Source organism: Cataglyphis hispanica, chromosome 7, assembly GCF_021464435.1.
Source record: "Cataglyphis hispanica isolate Lineage 1 chromosome 7, ULB_Chis1_1.0, whole genome shotgun sequence".
NCBI lineage: Eukaryota > Metazoa > Arthropoda > Insecta > Hymenoptera > Formicidae > Cataglyphis > Cataglyphis hispanica.
The window spans coordinates 3,301,551-3,327,320 of NC_065960.1; the positions used below are offsets into that span (position 1 = coordinate 3,301,551).

General features: G+C 39.3%; 1 protein-coding gene across 11 annotated transcripts in view; it reads right to left on the reverse strand.

Moving 5' to 3' along the window:
* LOC126850734 (protein turtle) overlaps nucleotides 1-19,944 on the reverse strand; it is a 208,725-nt gene extending 188,781 nt beyond the window's left edge. For all 11 annotated transcript variants that reach the window (XM_050594005.1, XM_050594010.1, XM_050594008.1 and 8 more), the window contains exon 1: nucleotides 19,459-19,944. The gene's annotated coding sequence lies outside the window, so the exon portion shown is untranslated. The remainder of the gene's footprint in view (nucleotides 1-19,458) is intronic.
* Between the last annotated feature and the right edge of the window lie 5,826 nt (nucleotides 19,945-25,770).

A 25,770-nucleotide genomic window follows, 5' to 3' on the forward strand; every position in this document is an offset into this window, starting at 1 on the left:
TCTAAAGACGCTCGTATAATGTTTCATGATTATCGGCTGTATGTATATGTTAATATGTTAATTATCTATACACTGTGGCATAATAGTAATATGATAACATATTGAAAATTTGTTTTTTTTTGAGTCAATATGTGACTTGTAATATTAATTAATAACTTGACAGGTAATGTCAGACTCGAACTTTTGTAAAGGAGAAGAGATACGTAATCCTCACAATTCCGTAATTTCCTATATGCCGATCCTTCATCAAACAGCCTGTATATCAGATAATAGAAACCCATAACAAACAATTGAATGAACGCCGGAGTGATAGGCGGTCGAATGTGCGGTATGCGGGCGAGACGTGTCGGGCATTGCCAAACTTTGGAGATCGCTGTCAGAAGCATCGGGGCGCATTTCCGTGGGTCCGGTCGACAAGAGTTATCACCGCGGAGTGATGAGAATCCAATATACGATAAGCCGTACGCTTTTTCATCGGGCGGGCAAAAAACAATGGCAGGAACGCCTAAAGGGTCGCGCGGGGGAGATAAAAGTTACTGCGATGACATCGACGAGTGACGTGACTTGTAAAATCTCTCTCTCTCTCTCTCGTCCGATCACAGGCGATCTCTCTTCGTCTCCTCGGCTTTCAGATGACTGGGACAAGCCACTCTAGGGAATCCATCTACATCGAATAAACGCGATATCAATGTCCTTGCTTGGCGCACAAAGTCTGACATTTTCTCGAAATTTTGTCGCCTTTGCTCATCGAGAAAAAAACGCGACTTATGCGCGAGCTGTTATTATTCGCAATTGAGCAATGGATCGGTGAATATCACGAAATTCTATCATCGTGGTAAATTTTCTTCGATATATCGTGTATTACGATTTGACGAAAATATATCGGTATATCGATAAAGTGACATTATATATAAAATACAGTTCTCGCGCCGTAACCAGCAACGAATATCCAAGATATATCCTTCAACATGCTACAATACTCTTAGTAATAACTCGTAGCAATACCGAAGTTTGCTCGGTCCAGCGTGTCCCCGGATGTCAACGACACAACAAGCTTAGATTGTGCTTCCAACTTCGATATTGCGTTCACCGCTATCCAAACAACACTGTTCAACCTTACAAGCAAAGTCGTAATATAAATTGATCGATACGACAGTAGCGTCAATTGTGTCGGCCGACGGTTCGCGCGATTTTAAAAAACCGGTTTTGGAAACGGCGTCTTTAATGATGCGTTCGACAGCAGTCGAATGCAAAACCTAGTTTTGCCCTTCGATGCTACGTGACGACCTTTCGAGTTTCTTCCACGGCGCGGTTTCGCGTTCCACGTGCGCGTAATGTTTCGCCCAGACTTCGTGTTACGAGTTACGGTAGTTTCGAAGTTCAAAGTTGATTGTAAATCTTGCACAATCGCTAAGTTTTATAAAGGCGTACGATCTACAATAATGCCGTGCGAATGAGGACTAGCGTTTAAAATCACTCCTATTAATTACCATAATTAATCCACATGTCCTTCATGCGATGTTTCGTAAGAAAAAGAATAGAGATTAATGACTCCCCGATTAATGGCCGAGATAGAATAAAAATATGCGAGAAGAAATGCCATAGTTGTATGTTTATTTCGTGGCTTAAACAAACATGCGCGAGATTACGTCGTCGATTTGGCAGCGATTCAACAGATAACTCAATCCGAAGAGAACGATATACGACGCGATAAACGGATGTAAAATCGTAAAACGATCGTCTGGCAAAATTTCACATCGGCAATGATTCTCTGAGCGTTCGGGGGTCACGACCGCGCCTTGAGGAAGCGAGCTGATCGTTCGGGAAAGTGAACAAACCACGTTCCATCCCCACTACTATGGCGGAACCAAGGTTCTCCCTTTGCTCCCTTCCCGTCAGCATATTCCTACCATCCACTCGGATGGTCTCGCAATTCTCTCCAGTCCCTCAACAGCATCTTCTCTCTTGACCGACTCGTCCCTCACCTCTCTCTCTCTCTCTCTCTCTCTCTCTTTCTCGACTCTTGCGCTTCTCTTCCTTCTTCTAAAAAATCTCGTCCCTGCGACCACACATCGGTCGTATACATTTCTTTTCATTATGTTGTATTCGAAACCGTTCCACCAACCAACTCTCTTTCTCTTCGTCCTCGTCTATCCCACTCCGTCTCTCGATCTGACTTTCCGACGCTTCTGGAGAATGATCCGGAATATGAATTCGAGGACGGTTCAAGAGAGACCGGTATAGCGAGCTCCTCGTAGGACCGGTAGTCATAGTATGAGTAATCCTGACGGCATGTTCCTATGTTTACAAACACGGACGAGTTGAAGAAACCGTGAATGGAGTAATACTCCCAGAGCCCTTCAGATTCGAACGGATTTCCTTAATCTAATCTTGCATCTTTTGATAAAATTGTAGTAAATGCACTTGAACGGCTAAAGTTAAGAGAAATCTTATATAACTATAGTGAAAAATTGTATCTTTTTTTTTGCATGCTCGACTGAATTGCCTGCAATATTGGTCTGAAAATCGCTAGTTCAAATTAAAGCTCATCATTAAGCGATGACGAATGTGGCGTTAGAATATGCATACTTTGCTTTTGTTATATATTTAATCTCGGACACGACTTAATCATCATGCCACCAAAACGTTTCATTTGACTATAGAATTATTATCGAACGCTTCAGTTATCTCAGGTGTTAGCACAGGACAATGAATTCGAGATTAGTCGAGAAATACGGGCTCCGCCTCGAAGCACCGAGGCTCATATCCAAGTCTGATGTTGGATCTAGCGGAAGATGAGAGAAAGAGAGAGGAGCAAAAGAGGCAAGACAGACGGAGAAGCGAAGACAGCTCGTTTCGTCAGCTCTTCACCGTTAGAATAAGAAACTTACTTTAATACATTGATCTCGAGATTAACGGATGTATCGTGAAACAATACCCGATAAATTTATCATGAATAGAAATAATAAATTCAAGAAATAATAAACAAAATATGCAAATCTGACAAAAAAAAAAAAAAAAAATTTCCTCGGAAAGGAATAATCATCATTTGAACAAAAATTTAATTGTAGAAAATATGAGATATTCTTCTAAAATTATAAATATAATAATTATAATTAAATTTGAATATTATATTAAAGAGGAAAAAGAAAAAAGAACCATTTGATGAGGAATTAAGTAATGCGCTTTCAGTTCCTTTTTTCGTAATATTGAAAGAAATTGTCGCTGAAAGAGATTGCTCTACTTGTTACTTCTATTGTGGACATGCCATTTGTATTCCCTGCCATGATAGTATTCGATGCAACGACGAAACGTTTGGGTCGCTGGTTGATATCAGCCCGGCTCTTCCGCGCTCTCGTGTGGACGGCACGAACTCACTTTAATCCATTGATCTCGAGATTAACGGATACCCCGAGGGTCGTCGATAAATTCCTCTATCAGGGGCGAGAAGGAGCGAGGAATGCAATACCGCAAAGACTGCGGTGTCGGTCGGCGGGGGTTAACGTCACTGTGCTAAAGCGGCGAAACGTCGACGAATAATATCGATCGAAGGTGCATTCGACTGACGACTTCATCCACCGAACAGCGTAATTTACCTCGAATAATCAAATTTATTTTTTTTTTTTATTCCCGGATATAACACGGTTTGACTAGCTTTCTTTGACTTCAAAAGGTCAAACATCGATCATTACTAGAAATCTATAATTTTAAATAAACCGATACACACATAATAATCACATTTTAATTATAGAATAAACTTGATCCTCTTGGAAAATCTTAGACGCGAAATTCTGGGTCTATAGTCTTTATGTTTTTAGTCTTATTATTCGGTCAAAGGTTAAATTGTGTGAAAATAAATTTGCATGTAATTGCCACTTATCGGATATCCTGCGAGTATATTTCGTTATCTTGAAAAATCGCGCTCAAAACATGAGATTTATAAAGTGTCGATCAAATATGCATTTTTTTTTTTTTTTACACAAGAAATCACAATCCGATTTAATTTTACGGCTTTTTTACACTTACTCGCCAGCGAAAGGATTACTTTTCTGAGTGTTAAATATAAATAATGCAGGAAATCGTCGCGCGAAATCGTGGATTTATGATTTCAGAGGGAAAACAGGCGGCTTAGACATCACGTATATTATATATCCCTTTGCTATATATAAAACTTACATATATAAGACTATAAGACTACACGGTGAGAAAAAGACAGCACCCCTGCTCGCGCAACGATATGATTTCGCAAGAGAATCGACCTAGATATTATAAAACCACATCCCTTGTGTGCCGAAATATATCCTGTATATATTCAGCGACCATACCTGTCAAGGATGTCTCGAAGAAGGCATGCAAGGAAAATGGCCTAAAAAAACCCGAGCCTTTTAGAAAAGAGCAGGATCCTTGTGTTTGGGATTGGACAGCTCGATTTTCCCACGAATATAATTCGCGGCTCGGCAATGATTTGTCGGATCGAATTCGCGTTTCTCGATAGGTTCCATTAAAACCCGTAGTCGCTGATAAATAGATAAATATATCAAGAATCCCTTGTCTTATCTGACAGTAAATTTAGCTGGCAATTAAATCCATTACAGCAAAACCAATTACGGTATATTTCCATAGGAAATACACGCTAGCATTTGATTGGCTTCAACTCTATTGATCGGACGGATTTACGCGAGAACGAATTTCTTTACAAATTTGACCTGTACTACCTAAAACTGCAACGGTTTCACAAACAATAACGGGGAACAATGGGAATGCACGAAACAACGCCTCGTATTTTTTGATGCAAAACGTTTCCATTGAGTTATTGTGAAAACAGGGTCGATTATCACTTGATGAGTTCATGAGTAACGTATGAATGAACGTAAGAGCCGACTATAATTTATGACTCAAGTAAAGAAATGCGTTCTACTTTCACCGTTAACAAGTAGCCTGACACATATACGAGTACAAATGTAAATGTATTTTTCCATTTAATTTTATTTTAATGATATTGGATATTCGAGATATATCGATCAATTCAAAGTAAAAATCACAATGCAAAGACACGGTTTTTAAATTTGAAAAAAATAAATTTACTATTCGAATATTATAAATAAATCGATTATTAATATATTTTATAAAAAGCCAAATAAAATGGATTGTAAACAAGAGTATATTATAGAAGTTTAATAAAGTACATATATGCACGAAAAAAAAAATATATATATATATATATATATATATATATATATATATGTGTGTGTGCTCTACAAAATAAAGAGAAGTCTCGATCAAATTGGCGTGTAGTAGAGCAAGTTCCGTAGCGCGAAAGGACCTATCTTCGCGAAAACGCTGGATACAGTAAACTTTTGCCAGTTGAATGTCGGAATTCTGTCTCCGCAAATTGCATTCCATTTGGGATTATTTGAAATTCGCGGAAACTTCTACACCCGGTATAGCTTTCTCGTTGGTATCGCGCCCGAGTTCAATCAAATCGAACTTCTCATACTGATTTACTTCACATAAGTCTTTTCTACTTTTTCAAAGCGTCCTGCTTCGGCATTAGAGATTGTATGGATTCTTCTTCTTCCTCGCTTCTCGCATCTTCCTCTTCTCTCTTGCCTTTCTTACCTTCTAGCTCGCAATCTTTCGCTACCGGCGTCTGACACATCTAACTCAACTCTGACTACTTATTACATCTTACTTCTTTCTTCCCGTCCGCTTTCGCTCTTTGAGCTCAAAACGAAATAAGCTAAGGAAGAGTCGCGCGCATATAATCACACACGAATAAGAGAAGATGACGATCTCGACTCGCTTGAATTCCGTAAAATTACTGAAAATCGAGATCTGTTCAGCCAGATGAATGGGTGCAATTGCAATTGGGAAAAATGTCTAGTCACGTTTACGCGCGCGCACGTAACGAAGCGACAGTAGAGGGTAAGAGAGACTTGGCTGCCTTTTCTATACATAGGAAGGCGCGTTGCGCCTAAGTTGCTACGAAAGAGAGATGAAATTATCCGACAAAAAGCATTTGCCGTCGCGACTAGCAGTGCGTGATTGCATCGGCGCTTTCTGGAAATGCGATTCGATTGCTCGGAGATCGTCCGTAATCAGCGATCGAAGCCGCTGTAATTGCGAAGAACCCGATTGAGAGGTGCGGCATAAAATAGCGGGATAAATCAGGAACAAGCATTTTGCGAGAGCCGGCACGGATATTGAATTCTACTCTTTCGCCCTCTTGCCTCTCGCGTAGATTAATGGAATCCCTGACAGATGGTAGCGCGAGACGCGATTTGCGTGCGTTATGTTGATATGCAGACGCGTATACATTTCCTCTTGCGCGCTATTCGTTAGCTCTGAATACCGTGCATGTTCGAGGAGAAGCGTTTCCGCATTACCCTTTTGTAATTGCAAGCCAGAATGCAAGAGCCAAGCAAATACGTGAACAATATGCGAACATTACGGACATCATCGAGATATTTTTATTGACTAATGAGGCGGAATAATGAATATATTTATTTGTTTCCTTCATTATCGATTTCCATTTCATTAAACCAAAGTAATAAATTTACTTGATGCTTATCCAAACCTTCAATTGTATCTGAAACAGGCACGAGCAATATAATACGCGTGTCTGCACATTATTGAAAATTAAAATTATCCGGGATTGCAACATAGCGAGAGTTGACTATGATCTCAAAGCCGCTTTAATTGTGAGCCGGAGTAGCTAATTGAATTGTTAACCTAATCAAACAATTAACGTACGATCTTTTTCAGGTGCTGTTGGCGAAGAGCCGTAAAAGCATGAACGTCTGTATATGTGTGCGTGTGTGTGTGTGTATGGGGGTGGGGGGTGGGGGTAAATCCTCTCCATGAGTTTCAAAACGCATGCATATTCACGAAAGGTTGCGCGATAATGTTGCATCGTGCATTAGCGTAGAGATCGTTAATTCCATATTTACTAATTACATCAGTAGATCGGTACAGCGACAATTTATATCACCTACAATTAACCATGAATTATTCGGCCGCGGGTATAATCGGCTTTAGGCCGCGCTAAAATCAGCTATTACCGCGGAATGTTGTCCGTCAGCAAAATAATTAATTGTTAATATAGGAAAATATACGTAGAAGGAGTTTAAATTTGACGCTATTCAACTTCAATCGACACAACTTGTGATAGGTCTCGACCAAAAAAAAATATTTATATATATATATATATAATTCCTTTAAATATTAATAGAAATCATCTGTGCCCCCTCATACCCTCTTGCACCTTCTTATGATCCGTCATTAATTGTGATTTTGATCGGAAATAATATGTCTCGTAAATTATAAAAAGGACCTTCTATTCCCACATTTTCCGCGAATGCACGGACTGTCTGCCGATTGTTCGAAACTCCCGTTTAGCGATGACTAGTTAGAGCACCGAGATCGCTCGTTTGCGCACCGTTTAGTATAGGTGCATTGAGACCTGTCCGCATCGTGCTGACGAATTACGTCGCTAAAGCTGACTGTACCTGAGCGCGCACGATATTCCACGCCATTTGCAGGCAGTAAGAGCTCCATTGCAGCAGTCAGCGGCAATGCACAAAGTTAGACTAACAGACCGTACGAGACATAGAATCGACCGCCGAAATAGCCGCGCGAGTAAGCAGAAGAGAATAGCACAGGAAGGATGAGAGGATGATGAACGAGAGGGGAGCAGGGCATTGAAGGAGGGTAGATGGGCAAGAGTGGAAAGATTTCTGTTATTTGACGTAATGATCTCTGCGGAATGCGGCAAAGGCTACCACAAGCGTGGGATATTTCTCTCTCTTGCCAGGATTTTACCTGCTCTTCTCCCGCAGGTTTCCCGCCCACGTTTTCCGGCGTGGGCATTATTCGAATTTTTCATTGATCCGCAAAAGATAGGACAAATTAGCATGTTGTTTAAGACGTTTTTTTTTATGCTAATTGCGACATTTATATCGTAAAATCAAATAATATGTGAAGCTTGAAATAAAATTCTAACTAAATTAAGAAATTTTATTTATCCAGATTGACTGTAAAAAAAAAAAGAACCCTATCTTGAAAATGAATACCGATGCTGCTCGAGATATTACTAGCCGACCGTAAAGTTAAAGGGAAAAGTGATAGCAAATGTAAAAATTATGATGCTTTAAAACGGCGAAGTTATTTTTCTCGAGAGAGGCTCGAGAACGTTTTTAAAACTTAGTAGCCATTCTGAACCACGCGATACGATATTTTTGTGATAACGAGTTTCGTGGCGAAAATTCTTATTCTTGACTTCCGTATAGACCGTGCGTTTCATAATTCCGAAGTTACGATAAAGCAGAGGATGTTTGAGAAATTCTGTACGAATGGAAATTAACGTTTAGAGCGAGGAACACCGAGGCGTGAAACGAGGTGGCATCTAAAACACAATTCCCGCCAAGAAAGTAATCGCTTCGTAGAATCTCGTTACGTAAAATGTATCATGATGTTAACAAATTTACGTGGACCTTTCCGTAACGCGAGTCCGAGAGATTTCTGAATTAGTAGCGGCGCCTTCGAATTCTCCATGGAAGACGAAAGCACGCGCCATCACTACGTACAGTCTTCCGATACCGTTCGATAAAAACTTCACGTAACCAAATTACCCACTACCCAACCCACCACCGTTTCCCGATAAACGTGGAGGAACCTCGGTGTCGGAAATCTACTGGTGAGAGAAAGAAAAGACAGGGAAGGCAGGGATTGAGAAAGAGAGAGATGACGCTATATGGCTCTTCTCAATCGAGAAAAGTGCCTTTCGCGAGGATTTACAAAGAGCTGGGATAGCTTTTTACGCTCGAGAAAAGGCGGATAATATCGATACTCGCAAACATTTGAAATAATAATGAATAATTCTCTCTCACGTTCGATGACGAGAAAAAAAAAGAGAAATATCCGTTGAGATAAAGTGAAAGTATTCCATGGAAAGTAATTACACATTCGTGTTACATTCGTATAATAGCGTGTAATAATTGTTCCACTATGGTGTGGAATATGACGCTAGTGTGTTTGTGGAAACTCGAAGTTTATCGTTGAAGTTAACAAGAATCCGCAGAGTGTTATTAATTCGTCAAAGTAATTTCGCGCGGTAGATGTGCTTCGAACGATAACCGCGGCAAACCGACAATGCCGGTGTCGACGCGTCCCGGAAAGATCCTCTGGGAATCATCTTCGCAGCACAAAGCGCCATTATCATATACATGTTCATGCGCGGCAGTGAAATTTCCTGGATCGTAACGCGAGGCGAGGAAACATTGCGCGCGTGACGACCTTGAGCGCGCGAAGCGAGGGAGATGTCATCTCCTGTGTCGACGCTCGGATGACTTTAACTGCTTTCTGCAATCGTGCGAAGAAATTTCTCCGAGTCAAAATATATGGTAGAAGTGATATTCGTGTTATATATTGCACGATTGTATGAATTGTTACAGTTTCTTCACTTTTTCAAAAATTAAATAAAATTACGAATCTTTTATTTTGTAAAAAAAATAATGTAGAAATGTATGCTAAAAATTTGAGAACTTTTTTAAATTTTTTAAAAACTAAATTTGTGTGTCCGAAAATAGTTAAAAAATATAATGTACACAAAATTTTTACATAAAAATCGTAATTTCATGTTTGATAAATTTTCTAGAGAATATCTCCTCACGCGGATATTGCATGCATTCTGACACATGCTTTCTTGTTTTACTGGACAAAGAAACTCTTCTATAATAAAACAGGATTAGACTAGAATCAGGAAAGGATTCCTCCATTATCTCCCGTTACTGCCAGCCAGCCATGCGTGGCTGGGCTTAGCTCTTCGCACTACTGGGTGTCAAGAAAGTTTCGATGAAAGCGATCGGTGAGACTTCACGAGGTAGGCAAGTAAGATACGAGAAGGTTAAGACCCGTCGTGCCTCACGAAGCTGGCCCAATCACGCAAAGTGCCCTGCTTCCGTATCCCTCTCTCGTTCGATGCATCGCTATACGTACGTCTTAGCTCACGAGAGAGAACATTACACACAAATATACACACACGCGCCCGACACCATCATTCGCATATATATGATCATCTGCAAATATGTGTACACACATACACGCACGATGTATGCTGCATAAGCGAGTAGGCAGGCCAAGCAGGTATCTCAGTGCAAGCCTCCATTATCGAACGAGAGGGAGCTCTCGAAAAGAGCGAGCGAGAGAAGGTGACGGCGGAGGCTGAAAACCGTTCTCTGTACCACCGGCCCTTCGGCGAAGAATCAATGCGATCACCCTTCGCAACCCGCCAGAATATCTCCTCTCCTCATCCTCCGCTGATCCCCCTCCCATCTTCCTCGAGAATACCCAGAGCCACCAAGATCGAGGTACGTGCACGATGTGAAAAAGAGCTCGAGGAATCGCACGGTTTACGTACCAACGAATTTCCATTCTGATTCCGCGAATCCAATTTACATCGTGGATCGCCCAAGTGGAAACAACCGGTGAGACAACAAAGCGCCGAGCCAGATACCAACCCGACCGAACCAACCGCGGTCGATCGTTGTTTACCGGAAGAAGAGACGGAAGAACGATCGCCAGTTATGTGACGTGATTCCCGCGGACATGGTGTTAACTTTAATCAAAACTCACTTCCATCTCGCGCGCCATTCGAGACAACTTGGTTGTATGTGGATAGGGCCCGCTGTTATAACATCGAAGGTAAAGAAGAAGACGGTGTGTAAAGAATAATGAAGAAACGAATGAATAGTTTCTTAGATGAATGTATAATAATTTAATGAAATAATAATTTAAAGATTAATGATTTTCTCGATAATTACTATAGTTGAATCATAAATATAGACAATTAATTCACAACTTTTATTATAACTTTAAATAAACTTGTTAAATTACTTAAAAGTCTTTCCGAAAGTTTCCGAAAAACGAAAAGAATTTTGAAGATATCAGATTGAACTATTATTAAACCGAATATTGCACAGTCGCATAAATCATTCGATATGACAAGCCATTTTATTTAAAATAACCATGTGCACAGAAAAAAAAAAATTCCTGCCGTCGATTTATTTCTCCGCTGGGAATCACGCCGGTCTGAATCACGTGGTCACCATGCTGTGCATAGTATGTATGGTATGGCAAAACTTGCGAATTTACAACATTGATACGGCAATTCTTCTCACAACGCCAACTGCAGTTGCACTAGAATAGTCTAAAATGACATATCCGAATACTTTCTGCAACATACCTTTCACTGCATCGACTAAATCTGCTCCACTGACAATTAATCTCTTTCCGTTTCAATCCCTAATAAATAAAATTAAACTCTCACCTAACACCAGAGAAATACTAGTCTAAATTAAAATTTCTTGCTGTTCTCTTTTAAGCGCGAGCAGTAAAGAAAATACAAAAGATACTAAAATAGATCTTTATAAAAATAAAAAAGTTGAATTGCCAGTTGATATGAACGTTACATAAATGGCGTATTTTAAACATCGCGAAACTAAATTCCCGTTATGAGTGTACCGTCACAAAGGATCTGTACACAATGGAAAGATTAATCGCAATTTTAACGGAATTTTAACAATTGTGTAAGCCCCTAGCATTGCAGAACTGCAGTTTGCATTCATGCGTAAAGACGCCCCCGACTGCGAGCATTCAAATAGATGAACAAAAAAAAAAGATAGATCCACTTTTTCAAATATTACAGCTAAGTATAAAAACTGGTCTTTGTCATATCGTTATCTTTATTCTTTTCACATTTCTATTTTCGCGAAATATTTTCATTGAAAATTTCTATCGCTATATAATATTATTATTGTATTTTTTTTTTTATATATGTTTTGCTTTGTGTGTGTGTGCGCATGTCATACACATTTTCCTTTATATTTAATATTTTACTTTTATAGAATTTATGTATTTGAAAAATAGATCTTTCTATATAACTTGATGTTGTTATACACTGGGCTTTACAAATACTTTATTAATTTTCATCTCGAATTTTCGTGCCTAAGTCATCAATATGTCCACGGCAGTAGCGAAAAAAGCTCGCGAGACGCAATGTAAATCACTCAAAAATTAAGAATAATTATATGTATAATGGAAAAAGCGGCTTGTGCGCATCGTCAGCAACTGCGTTTCCCGTGAAAATTGGCGTAAAACGGCGGTTCCAATAGGACTGTGCCGTGATGTATCGGTCGCGAGCAGACGACGCTGTTAGGAATCCGAAATCAAGTGAAACGCACGATCGAAGTCTACGTGACTGAAATGTGCAATATCGAACCAAGTTCCTATGTTATCCTTGATACAATTGAACCGACGATGTAGATAGCGCCTGGCGGAACGCACCTGTCAAATGTGAGCCGCGCATTTTTCGATTAGTCGATCTTTTGCGCGATAATATAAAAATAGATGCGAGAGAGAGAGAGAGAGAGAGAGAGAGAAATAGGAGTAAAAAACATAAAAAACACACACGCAGACGAATGTGGTGGTTGCGTTTCAAAATGCGTGTAATGTTAATCAATTAAATCTGTTTAATCCTCTTTACGTGAATACACGAAATATAAACGTCTCTAACTAGTCGTGACAAGGAGAAACAAAGGCAAATAAAGAGTTGCATATTTTTATAAGCAAAACTAACATAGAATTGCGCAAAGTCAATAATGGAATAGTGGATGAACGAGCTATATACGGGACCGCGTGTGTTATTCTCCGCATAGTGAAACGCATGCAAAGTAAGCCGGGGCTTCCAAAGGCAAACCACGAATTTCGGAAGCTGATCTCTAGCAGAATAGCGCGAAGAGAGGCGGAAAGAGAACAGCAAGATAGATGCATGGATTTTGTATCTGATGCAAATATCTTTGTCGCTTCTCAGCCTTGCATGTTGTCGAGAAATGATATGTAAATAAAGAAGATGTAGAAACCTTATTTGCATCTATATTGATAATTTGTATTTAGATCCTGAATTGAATCACTGAATAATCATAATTTTGCTTAATTAATAATAATTGCTTAATTCATTCAAAATAGAAAATAAATTTTAGGGACAATTAAAGTCACTTCCGGTATATTATTTTCTTAATATGAGCAATAAAATGCAAAATTCTTATTATTTTTATTAAAACAAATAGATGATAAAGGATAATCATTAGATGAAACTGATGTTATATTAATCATCTCGCTAATAAGAAAGAGAAAGAAAGAAACAAAGCATACAAAAGCTGCTGATAGCCGTATCATTAGCTGAATTCAAAGAAAGCGCTTTCGATAAGATAGAAAAGAAGCAAAAGCGCTTAGAAGAGGCTTTCAGCTTTTGTTTAGCGGTTCGTTGACCAAGACAGATGTTGATCATACCGGAAGTCCCGGCATGGATCCACAGCTTAGAAAGATCTTTCAGTCGAGTTGATTTCGTAAGATGTTAAATGATGCTGAAAATACCAGGAGCATCTCCTGGCTATTTCAAAGACTGTTACTCGACAAGAAGGTAAATCTTGATGAGACGAATATACGAATAAGTCACGAGACGGAACCATCATCGTTCTTGCTCTCTCTTTCTCTCATTCGCTAACACCCCACTTTTACATTTCTGACATTGGCAGAGACGAGCTATCAATAAACATTCTCTATTGATATGCAAATCTCAATGAGAGCATCTTCGCTCGAGAATCAAGTAACGACCCCTAAAACCAATCCCTTCCCGTTCGCCGTCCCTTGTCGGGCAGAGCAACTCGGCATGCCTGGATAATATTCACTCAGGCTCGGTTTATGATCCACCATGAATTAGAAATTTATCGAAAAGCACAAATTCAAACGCGATATTAGACAATTAAAATCATATCTCATATTTGAATACTTAATCAGGCATAATAATATTTATATATTTTGCGTTACATTGTTCTTTTTACTTGGCGAAACGTCAATTTGCAAATCTTGAACTTTATTCTATACAAATATAATAATAATAATACAATCACATCGACAGCGATAAAAATGAGATTTCTGTTTTATTTTGTCAACTTCTAAGTATATCCATCCAAACACGAGAAACAGTAATAAAAATAATTACAAATAAATTAACGCGTATGGTGAGATTAAGTAATCAAGATAGTTTCTAGACAGATAGGTACGAGTAGAATTCCGAGATAAATTGAGACGATATAGACGCAAGAGTTCAGTGTGCAAAGATTAAGGACAGACACCCGCGGCATTCTATTAAGTCCCATTCCAACTGCTCCTTGTTCGCCTCTGTGTGTTCTCCCGGTAGTCGCCCAGTACAGAAGCTTTCTTAAACTTAGATTACTATGTACTTCGGCGCGAAGTTCATAAACCTTAGCACCTGTAATCCGACAGCCTTGACAGGAGAAACGACCGTATTCCGGAATTGGAGATCCCGACGCCAGCAATCAACATGACAAAGTTGAAAAGGATCATCTCATCAAGAAGTATTATCAGTCTTGTAATCAGCTACACAAGGCAAGTTTCTGTAACAGTTGTGTTCTTTTTACAGTTCTGTAACTGTTGTGTTCTTTTTACAGTCTCTTCTCTTGTTGTCGCTAATATTATAACTTTAATTTCCTTTACGAGAAGCTTTATGAGAGGATTATGTTTATATAAAATTTCTCACGCAATAATAAAATAATTTCTGCATAAGATTCAAATCTTGCCACAAATATGTCGATAAAGATCACTCCGTGTTAAGTAATATTTATTTATCGCACTTAAAATAATTTGATAAAATGAGAGCAAACGCGTCGTTTCTCACACATATCCCTACGCAAACATGAAGTTACCGCACGATATCGCTGTAGCGTGACATCGCTGTCGGGCATATTCTCGAAACCGGAAGCCGTGCCCGGAAATACGCGTCAAGGACGCTCTTATCGTGCATCCCCGGCGCAAGGCATTAAGTCGAGCTCAGGTGCACGTGAAGCAGAGTGGGAAAATGCCTAAGAGGCGAGAGGTGCCTTCCTCACCTGTCGCGCTCGGCTTTCCAACGAATATGCACCCTCCGCCAATTTTCGTCCGTTCTCCGTGTCATCGTCAAGTAGAAGGTGAAGCAAATGCCGCGAGTAGTCGAGTACAATGAGTTACTCGGAGCTGCACTCCGGCCGCAGATACATTGAATATGCATAAGGCCCCCAGTCCTGTCATCGGTCTACCGGTACGTACGTACTCGAATTAGATTTCGCGTAGGTTCTTCGAATCCTACTCGCAGCCACTTCTCGCAGATACTCGAATGCACCTCTCGAGTCTCGCCCTTCTCTCTTTCTCTTTCTCTTTTATCATGCTCTCTCTCATCTCTCTCGACCGAGGATGCTTTGTCGGGTTTCGACATTGCTTTCCTGTATGTTCTAACGAGCCACAGACTATTGGACGCAGAGTGTGTCGATTAATTACCGACAAAATTGAGATACGTATCGTGTAATTGAATAAAGTCAACGATGCAGATTGTATTGATTATTGCAAAATAATTGTGTATCATCAACTGAGAGTGATGTTTGTACCTAATATCTCTAACAAATATTCGATCGATTTAAAAAAAGAGAAACTTGCTTTATTTATTTTTTTTTTAATACCGGTTTTTATAATGCAATTTTTATATTTCTAAAGTTTTTTTGCGATATAATAATTTATATAGTTTCATATTTTTCTGTAAGAGAGACACACAGAGTCTTTTTTATCTCTTTAATCCGCGAATACGAAAGAGCCATTGCAGGATTTGCGAACGCGATTACTATTCTGAAACGCACGCAGAGACGTCATGCCAAGTACTCGCATAAGATAGGATGTAATCTCTGTTTCCTCTTGCATAGCAGCGATATATTTCATCAAAAAACGCGCGTCTCGTTTGAGAGCCTCATTTTAAAATATTCAAGTATTTAAAATGATATATTAAGTAAATGTATTTAATATTTGATGTGTGCTTGGCTTTTAAAAGAATTAAATCTTTTTTTGTGAAATATTTTTTAAGGGTAAATACATTTTACCCAAAAATTATATAAGTTGCACGAATGTATCACTAGGGAATGCAATTGGAAATATTATAAATAACAAATCTATCTGACGAACAATATGAATAAAATAATATTCATTTATTCATTTTAATATATAACCGCATCGTAAATAAATTGTTTAAATAGCAGCAATTTATCTCACTCGCATTGGTAAATTTTCGAAACCCAATTTGCAGTATCTCTGTTCAATTATATCACCGAATCCTACGATATTGCGCGATAGTCTTCCCGACTGTTGTATCTGATACTGCAGAACTAACTTCCCCAAAACGAGTTCAAAGATAATACATCTAGTTCCGCCAAATAGATTAAAGGTGAGAGAGAAGGAATTTGCTAGCATAAAAAAAAAAAGACAAGACACATGAGAACATGCGATAAGAGATATTATATAGCACAAGCAAAAAGACACAAATTATACAATTATTAAATATATTATAATCCCCTTAAAATGTATAAAATTGACAGTTATAAACGTATTATATTTTATTTGCCATGCTTTTATTCGCAAAAATATAATTAAGAAAGTAGCTTTCAAAATACGCGCACCTTTCAGATTTAAAAGTGATCATTCGGTGGCTAGTCTTTTCTCGCATCCCCAGCGTTCTCATCCAACACGCCCGTCAGACTGCCTTTTTTCATGTCGGAAAAACCGAAAAAATATTTTTTATACGACCTATCCTTTACACTTTACACAGACGCAAACGAGCCGTTATATAACTGGATTTATATACGTGGCAGAACCGAAATGATATACGGTCGCATGGGCAGGAAAGATTTCCGCCCTCTCGCGTTTGAATCCCTCCTTGCTCTGACATGCGGCAAAAAAATGTCCGACTCGTTGCACTGCGTGTTTCGCGCGTTACGCCGCGCGTTGTTTCATTCTTTAATGGGATCAACACACACTAAAGGATAAAAGAACGATAGCTGCAATGCGATAACCCCTTGACCGAAAAGTTTAACAAGCTAAAATTACACGATTTATTTTAATGAATTGCGTGAATATTATAAGAAAACCCAGAATACACATTATTTTAGCACACAAGTAGTTGAGAAATTGCAATAAATATCATTACTAATCCGACAGGGAAACAAGTCATGCGTTAAAATGTATGACAGAATTCAGTAGTGTATCTTTAAAATTCAAGACTAGAAATTTATTTCGTTGCTTTTACGCGGGGATTTAATACGAGCAATAATTGAACCGGATGGCCATATGCGAGTCCCATTTTTCACATTTTGAGATATAAAAGGATTTATCGTAGAGTTTCTCCCGATATTTGTAATCTTCCTTGCAATCTGATTTCCCGGATGCTCTGGAAAATCTGTATTTTTTACCAAAGTCTATTTCCTGCATGGTCTACGGATCGAGCGTCTATTGGCCTTATACATAAGTTACCTATCGTATAAAGCCCCCTATATAAACGTAAATATTTACGTATAGAAAGAAGACTGTGTGCGAAAATATATACACATACAGCGGCAAGAATTTTGTCCCTTCCCGATGCACACACAAGTTTGCCTTAACCATTTCGCGTTCGCGATCAAAAGAAACGAGATTGTATTTATATCGCACAATCTTTTCTTTGCATTTATGTATCAGATAAATTTTCGTATAATTTCTTTAATTATTCTTCTCTCTTTTTAATAATATGTTCTAGATAAAAGATAAAGAATATTATTTATTTCTCCAAATTGAGCTAGAAATTGCGCGAAAATAGAGTTCATCGACCCGTTGAGAAAGAAAGCATGCAAAACTCACGATTCGTGATGTCGAGTCATCACGGGGTGAAATGGCGACGCGTCGTCGCGTGGTCTTGTTACTACTCTTATTGCAAAACGAATTACGCATTCGCGTGTCACATTAATGTGCTCCCATTCGTTATACTGTATATACGTGCAGTGTCGCAACATTAAATAGAACAAGGTCTAAAAGGTGGACAGACCGATGAAAATGGATAAATTTCATGGCGAATGAAAAGAAGTTCCATCAAAGGAATATCGATTAATTCGTATAATATATTTATAAGAGGGAATTAAGCCTTTTCAATTTCGTACGTATTCCGTAATAAAACTACTATAGTTTAAGGTTCAGCGTTGCAGAAACAGCGGCGTATAATATTTTATTAACAAATTGATAATTCCGTGACGCAATTTTCACTCGAGAAGAAAATATTACACACGTCGCGATAACAGCATCCTTGTTACATACGCATCTCGCGAGAGAGTTATTGGAATTATACACCCTCGTGATATTGATCACGCTCCTTTCTGCCCGTGACGCAAACATTTTTCTATTTTGACGATACGACGGCGAAAAATATCGCGGACGGACGCGTAAACCGAACGCTGCCGGGAATTTACGATGGTGATAACACTGAGGTACAACTATCAATCGTCGGCTATGCGACCCTTGACAGTCTCAGCAATCTCTTTTTATCCCGCGTATCTTTGCGATCTATCGCGACATACTTTTTCCATATGCTTTCGTCACGCGAGCAAATGCTTCGATATCGAAGCTCACGGCGCGATATTTTTGATCTCGGACGATGACCTCAGCTACGATGACCTAACGCGATCACAAGCGTCACTTGGGCGGGTGTCAATGTTATGTTGATAAAATTACACCGATATTTTCCAAACATATTTTGCAAAAACAATATAGTTTCAAAACAAAATATTTTTAAACATAAATCTGGAAATTAGGGATTAAATACTCGACACTTTGTACGTGTATCTATTTTCAAAAATAATGTAGGAAGTTTATTGACGTCTTGTCTAAGAGCATTTAATTCGTCTTATTTCTCAATAGTCAGTAATGTTATTTGTAATTTTTTTATTTATTACGATTTATTAAGATTTTTGTTTTGACTTGTTTCTTTTCTTTGCAATCACATATCTGCCATACTTTTTTATGCTAAGATAAACATTCAAAGAGTCTATTACAGAATATACGATAAAAATGACAAGAAATTTAGTTATAATATACATGACATAAAACAATTTCATTCAATATTGATCGACATATATATAGAAATTAATTTTTCAACGATAATAAAAAAAATAAACTACTAAAAAAATATAAGAAATGAAAAGAGAAAGGAAAACAGAATTCATGCACCGGATATAATTAACGCGACAATTAACGTGTCGGATATAATTGCGTTCACATGCGGTATACAGCTCCATTTTGCTAATCACGCGCCCTTAAACGAACGATGCCACCTGGAGCTCCATATAATCGCCTTGCAATCCAAAATCCGTACATCGGCAAACTATTTTATACACGGTATCAAAACGCGATACAAAGCACCGGGCATTTAACACGTGAAAAATATTAACGTAAGTCCTTTATTTCAACAATCCTCAATTCTCAATGTCATGCTCGTAGATACTCGTAAATTTATAGAAAAATAATGATAAAATGAGTTAAAGCTAAATATATAAGACTCACCAATATAGTTGTCTGCGCAGCGTTCGCTCGTGGACTCTTGTGGAGACAGGCCGTCGAAAAATCCGTAAAAATCAACAAAAGGTCACTGAATAAAACGAGGATTCACGGAACACAAAGAGCTCGTTCGCACAAAACGTAACCGCAACATGTAAAACATTGTATGCCGATAAAACGCGAGGAAGGAAGGAAGGAAGGAAGGAATGCGGGACGCGCGCGTGACAGCCGCGAGGGAACTCGCTTAAATGGCGAGCTGTCTTCTCCCGCGCTCGCGACGAGACCGATCGGAGCGACCGAGAATAATGCGCGTAATTTATCGTATTTTTCACGCCGAAAATGTTTGGGAAATGCGGGGGACAGTATGTGGAACGGAAAGATAAAAGGAGAGAAAAAGAGAGGACGGTGAAGTCTGTGCGCACGCGGTCCGCGTACGAGGGAGCTTCGAAAGTACGGACGCGACGGACGAAGTACTTTCTCGTACGAGGTTCTGCCGGGTACTGGGGGTAGCGCGAGGTCGCGCTATCGAACGCACTTTTGCGCACTGGCCAATCGGCGCCACCGGCGCGCGCGGCGTAACCAATCAGCGCCCGCGCCAACGGCATCGTTGTAGCGCGCCGTGACGATTAAAATTGTGCAGCGTGTGAAATCCATTAACCGCGTTTTTAATTTTTAGATTAAAAAAGACAAGGAAGAGATACGAGGAATGTTTTCCTATCCAAGGATATATTACTGTCTCTCGTATTTTCCTAAAGCAAAATTGACAAACATGCAACAGCAATTTTAATTTTGAATTAATTTGTTATAAAGCGTTTCTATATATAAGACTTACATATAAGACCATGAGAAACATTTTTAATTATTAACTACGTTCCCATGTTATGTCATTGTGCACAAAACAAATAAGATAGTACATGACAAATACGAGTGAATAATACAATTACAGAATTATATTCAATTTATAAAGTTGCTCCTCTTATCTATTTATCGCGAGATAAATATAATTAAAGCAAAATTTACAGGATTGCAAGGTTTATCTTCAGTTATTAATGTTCAGTTATTAATCCAGTATATATTTTTATTTACTATCATTCCATTTGTCATCAATTATTTACAATCCATGGAGTAGGGACTCTCCTGTCAAGATAGCGGAGTTGGACATGCGATAGCAGATAGATCGATGGATATGCGATGCTATCCCTCGGGCAATACCCAAGATGAGATTGCTCTAACACGTATTAACGCTTCTAATTTATGCGGGTCCGTACGAGATCGCTCAAGCCACACTCGGCTCTCCTGCCACAATATCGCGATCGGCCTCTCTGCGCAAACAGTTCAGCGCGTCGCTATGATCACGTTGATCAAGAGGCTCAAAGGAATAGGAAGCACGTAGAAACCCTCAAGTATCGTCTACAATATTGTCCCGGGAGAGTAATTAAACCTAGTGCACGTTGCATTAAATACGCCATCATTAAGTGCGATTTTCTGCTTATTATTTGCTTTTGTATTTAAAATATTTCTCTATGCAAATATAATAATAAGATCTTAAATATTTATAAAATTATTATACAAGCAAAATTTGTATATTAAAATTAGAAAGAGATTTGATACGTCTCGAAAGATGATACGTATCGATATTGTATTTATCACACTTGTACAATTATATATTTATTTATTACAAAATTTACAAAGTTTATCTATATATTATTCGATAGAAAATCTTTTAGCCATTTCATAACTCTACTTATGAATATCGTGTAACTACGATAAAAATGAAGTACGATGACGCATCGTAGAGGAGATTAGGGTTAATTGCCTTGATGGCATCTCTCGATCCGTGCTGAAATTACAATTATCAGACGGCACAAAGGGACACGTTTGACGTATTTAACCAGAACACCCTCGAGCGATGCGCGAAATACCCTCAGATCGTTATTCTCGCGAAGCAATTAATTTCTGTGGAACGTTTGATCTAAGGCGCGGGTAAAAGACTAAGCTTTAGACTACAACCCCCCTCCCCTCTCCCCTTGCGATGGCGAAGATATTGTGCTCTAATTAGACGAAAGAATTTCATTCCTCGATCCAATTTCCACGGCGCGAACGAGCCGCTCTTGAATAATCGTTAGCAGAACTTTCGCGCTTTGCCGGATTACCATACTTTCCAGCAATAAAAACAGGACCCCCGTCTTCGAAGTGCGCCACTTTACCTCGTGGAGAATTTCATTTTTCTCGACTAAACGATCTTCCTCTCTCGCTCTCATAACTGCATCTCTATAATCATGCTAATCGCGCACTATTCGCATGCGTTAAAACTAAAGCGAGAGCAGCGAATAAAATATATATATCGAGTTTGTAATGTAATGTAAGTTTTCAATCGTTTCTTTTCTTCAAATATTATAAATTTTTTTGCATGATTACATATATAATATCTATTCTTGTATATTTTATTTCAAAAACGCATGGATACTCATTTAATTGTATCATGTAAAGATACTTAAATAAAAATTCTAACGCCGCAATCTCACAAATTAAAGCGATTAAAGCCTGATTAAAGTCCGATTATCTAACCCTCTTGAGTTTTACGGACCGTTGCCGAGCTGAGAAAGAAAAGGGAGACGCGCATTCCGTTTGATTCGCGAAAAGCGATCCGTCTTCATTACTAACCGCCACATCGTATATCTTGACAGCGATAATAGCAACGGAAATGCGCGAGCGGTCCAATCGCTTATGAAAATCGCAGATAATGACTTCCCCTGCGTGAGAGTTCAGTAACTTTATTCTCATTAGCTTCTATCATTTCGTTCTTGCTGAATTATGATAACAATACGCGTATCTTGTGCTGTTCGCGCACTCCAAATGTAATGCACATACTTCGCGTTGTCACACATTGCAAATCTAATTTATTTTGGGATTGTTTGGGCTTATGAATCATGCGATTCATAAATTTGACACATGGCAAAAAGAATTACAGGTTGTCTAAAGCTAATCTAGCCCCTGCGATTTTCTGCCTCAAAAAAGGAGAAAGAAAGAAAGAGAGAGAAAGAGAGAGAAACAAAAAGAGAGAGATAAAAAATGAACTTGGCAAGCAGTACAAGGGGCTTGAAAAGAATTAATCTTCGTCTTTAACCTTTGTTCTGAACGCTGTGTCAATAATCGTCTTCCAAAGGCTAATTCCGTTTCTTTTCGCTCAAGGTTGCTTAATCAGGGACGCGAGTGTGTTGTTCAGCGCGTCTTGAATGAACTTGAGAGATGTCAAGCGAGCTCGGATCGATTACAAATTTAAAGACTATTAAAGACCGGTGCAATAATCTCCGATATCCGAACAAGCCCTTCTTGTTATCGTGATAGAAACGTCGATATTTGAGCACCATGTATTATCTCTGTCAAATCCGCTTCATCCATTTGAACGAAATGTAATCACATCCGAATAGTTTCGGTGTGTAACAATCGATCGATCACGCATGGCGAAAAGATTTGCGGTCAGTCGTTGGTCATTGTTATGACTCGCGTCGATGCCCGCAATTTAGTTTCTATTAGCGTGCGCGTATAACATTAAATGCGCGCGCGCTTATTCGATAACGGAGAGCACGTCGGCAAATAAACTTCGGTCGCGATAATGCAGGTATCGTAATGAATGTAATATCGAAGAGTGTTAGCGAGTGTCCAATCCGTCAAAATTGTAATGATGTTCCCGCCATATTCTCGCGTAATGCCGCATAAACCGCTGTATCAAGAACCACAGCGAATAATTGACTATCGATTTACTTTTATCGATCATGCTTTCGCAGAATGATTCTTTTGCAATTATTAAAAAGAAAAAAAAGAAATTTTCATATCTTAAGCTTCGTTTATGTTAATTTTTAACGAGAATTAACGACGCGAAAAGAGGCATAAATAAATGATCGAGCGGACGAATTGTCTGTTAACAAAGAGAGATGAATCCTGTCACGGCTCAAACTATGAATCAACGTGCGCGGCATTCTTCATTTCATTCACAATCCGACGATTAAAAGCGTCGTTTGCGCCATCGCGAATATGCGAGCAAGAGATGTACGAAAGGATCGAGGATGAAGGAATAAAACGGCAGTTACGGAGAGAGAAAGAAGAAGCGAATCGAGAAAAGAGTGAAAGGGAGAAACGACCGCCAGGAGCAGAGATTGCGGTGTCCGTTTTGGCCTTTATTAGTGTCGTTGGCGACGCGATGCTAAAAGTGTCAGCTTCGAACCGTGCTTGATGGAAACAAACCGCGAAAGAGGAGATGAGCGAGATGAGGACTCTCGCAATCATCGCGCATAAATCTGAACAGACAGCTTTTTAATTGGCCGAATCTGCCGATATCGTACACGCACGATCGGGAAGAAAAAAGGAAGAGGAGGAAGAAGAACCTAATCTATGGCGATCCGTTCAAATGGATCGAATTCTGCAGCAAATTCGCGCGAGGCGAAGCTGTCATTCGTGCGTAATTAACTGTCCTGTCGAGCTTGGCCACGATTCAAATTGAATTGACTATCGTTATGCGCCAGGGAGGATGAGGATGAGAGAGTGGTTGACGAAAAGAGAGGGAACGATGGCGGCGATGGCACGATGGCGGTGACGATGGTGTAGGCAATTCATTCGATTTCCGGCTCGATCGGTCCGGAGAGCCAAAGGCGTGACTGAAAAATATCCCACGCCGATAATTACGGCCGGCTTTGGCAATTATATACGCCGAAAATGTCCGGCCAGAAATTTATTCGCGCATCGCCCGACTATGGCCGTTCGCGGAACGAGAAAAGCATCCCATTGTTTCCAACCGCGATTCTATACGATCATTTTATTTATTTACGCATACAACGCGCGGTCGAGAGCTAATCTAAAAAACGAACGAATTATGCGCGATATCCTCGCATCACGCTCGTCAATAATTTTTGCGTGCAGTACGCTCGTTATGATCATCGATATTTTAGAACATTGCCAATATATGTATAAAACTTTTTTTCATTTCCAAAGTATAAAAAAATATTAAAACAGTAAAGAATTTTTATATATGACTTTATATCCCTGCAAAATCTGTTTAAAAAAATAAAATGCAATGGATAATAATAGTCTAATAAATAATGAATAATTTCAACACAAAATCGAAATAACAATGTTTGTAATTTTTTAAATATTTTTTGTCTTACGATATTGAATGAACGATGGATCGTTAACCACGAACTATTTAGTCAGGCAGCGACATTGGTATTATGCGCGTAATAACCCGTGAATATCGTGCCTGGTGACTCGAAATCGAAAACTTAGCCGCAACTTTAAAGAGACTCGCGCGAACGAGAGAACGACGATGGCGAGGATCGGCGCTGGTAACGGAACGTTCGCAAAATGAAATCGCAAACTTCTGCCGCATATGCCGCCCGCATGTACACCGATAATACATTGTTCCCGTTTATAATGGCAATTTACCGAGCGTAACGAACAACCGAAGTTACGCTAGTCGAGGTGCGTCAGCGCGAGGAGTGTTCTTTGTTCGTTCAATCCTGCATCTGTCTAAGAGCCCGCTAAGAACATCCGCTGCTACGTATCAATATTTATTCTTTGATTTTGTAGACACCGTTTTTTGATTTGATTCAAATGAGAATATTACATTCCGATCGTGTGTCGTTTTTGAATTAATCTCGCGAAAGAAGCTGTAAATAGATCATTGAAACTTTTCAAGATCAATCTCCTGTAGTTCCTCAAATATTTCGCATGATAATTCGTGCGATGAAAAAAAATTTAGTAATTCGATAATTATATTATCTCTGTTGCTAAAGAGAAGCCGCGCTTATTCAATCTGTTTAGCGAATGTATAATTAGAAGTCGCGTCTCTCATCGGCAAAATCCCGATGTTAAGCCAGGATTGAAGCTGGAAATAATTTTGGTAAACCGAGATTATACGCGCGTGTGCAGAAAAATGATCCCATTTTCATCCCCCGGGCTCGATAATCATTCAACTGCGACGCGGAATTCGCGAGTGTCGCAATGGTGGGTGTGCGGTGCGACGCTTTGTGGGACAGATGGCATTTCGAAGTTTGCTACAATTGCAACTCACCGCTTATATCCTATGCGCCCCGTCCTTCGATTGCGGGTCGGCTCGTGACTTCGATCGAAGACGAACTGGAAACTAGATTAGGAATCCTGCGAATAGTTGCCATGATTGCTAGACACACGGTCCAAATTATTCACTCATCCAATGCTGAGACGCGAGGCTGCTGCCAAACGCACTTATATGCTCTTACTTGCATCTGATGCCACGAGAATCTCTCATTGATATAGCGCTTGATTCCGACGCAATCAATCAAT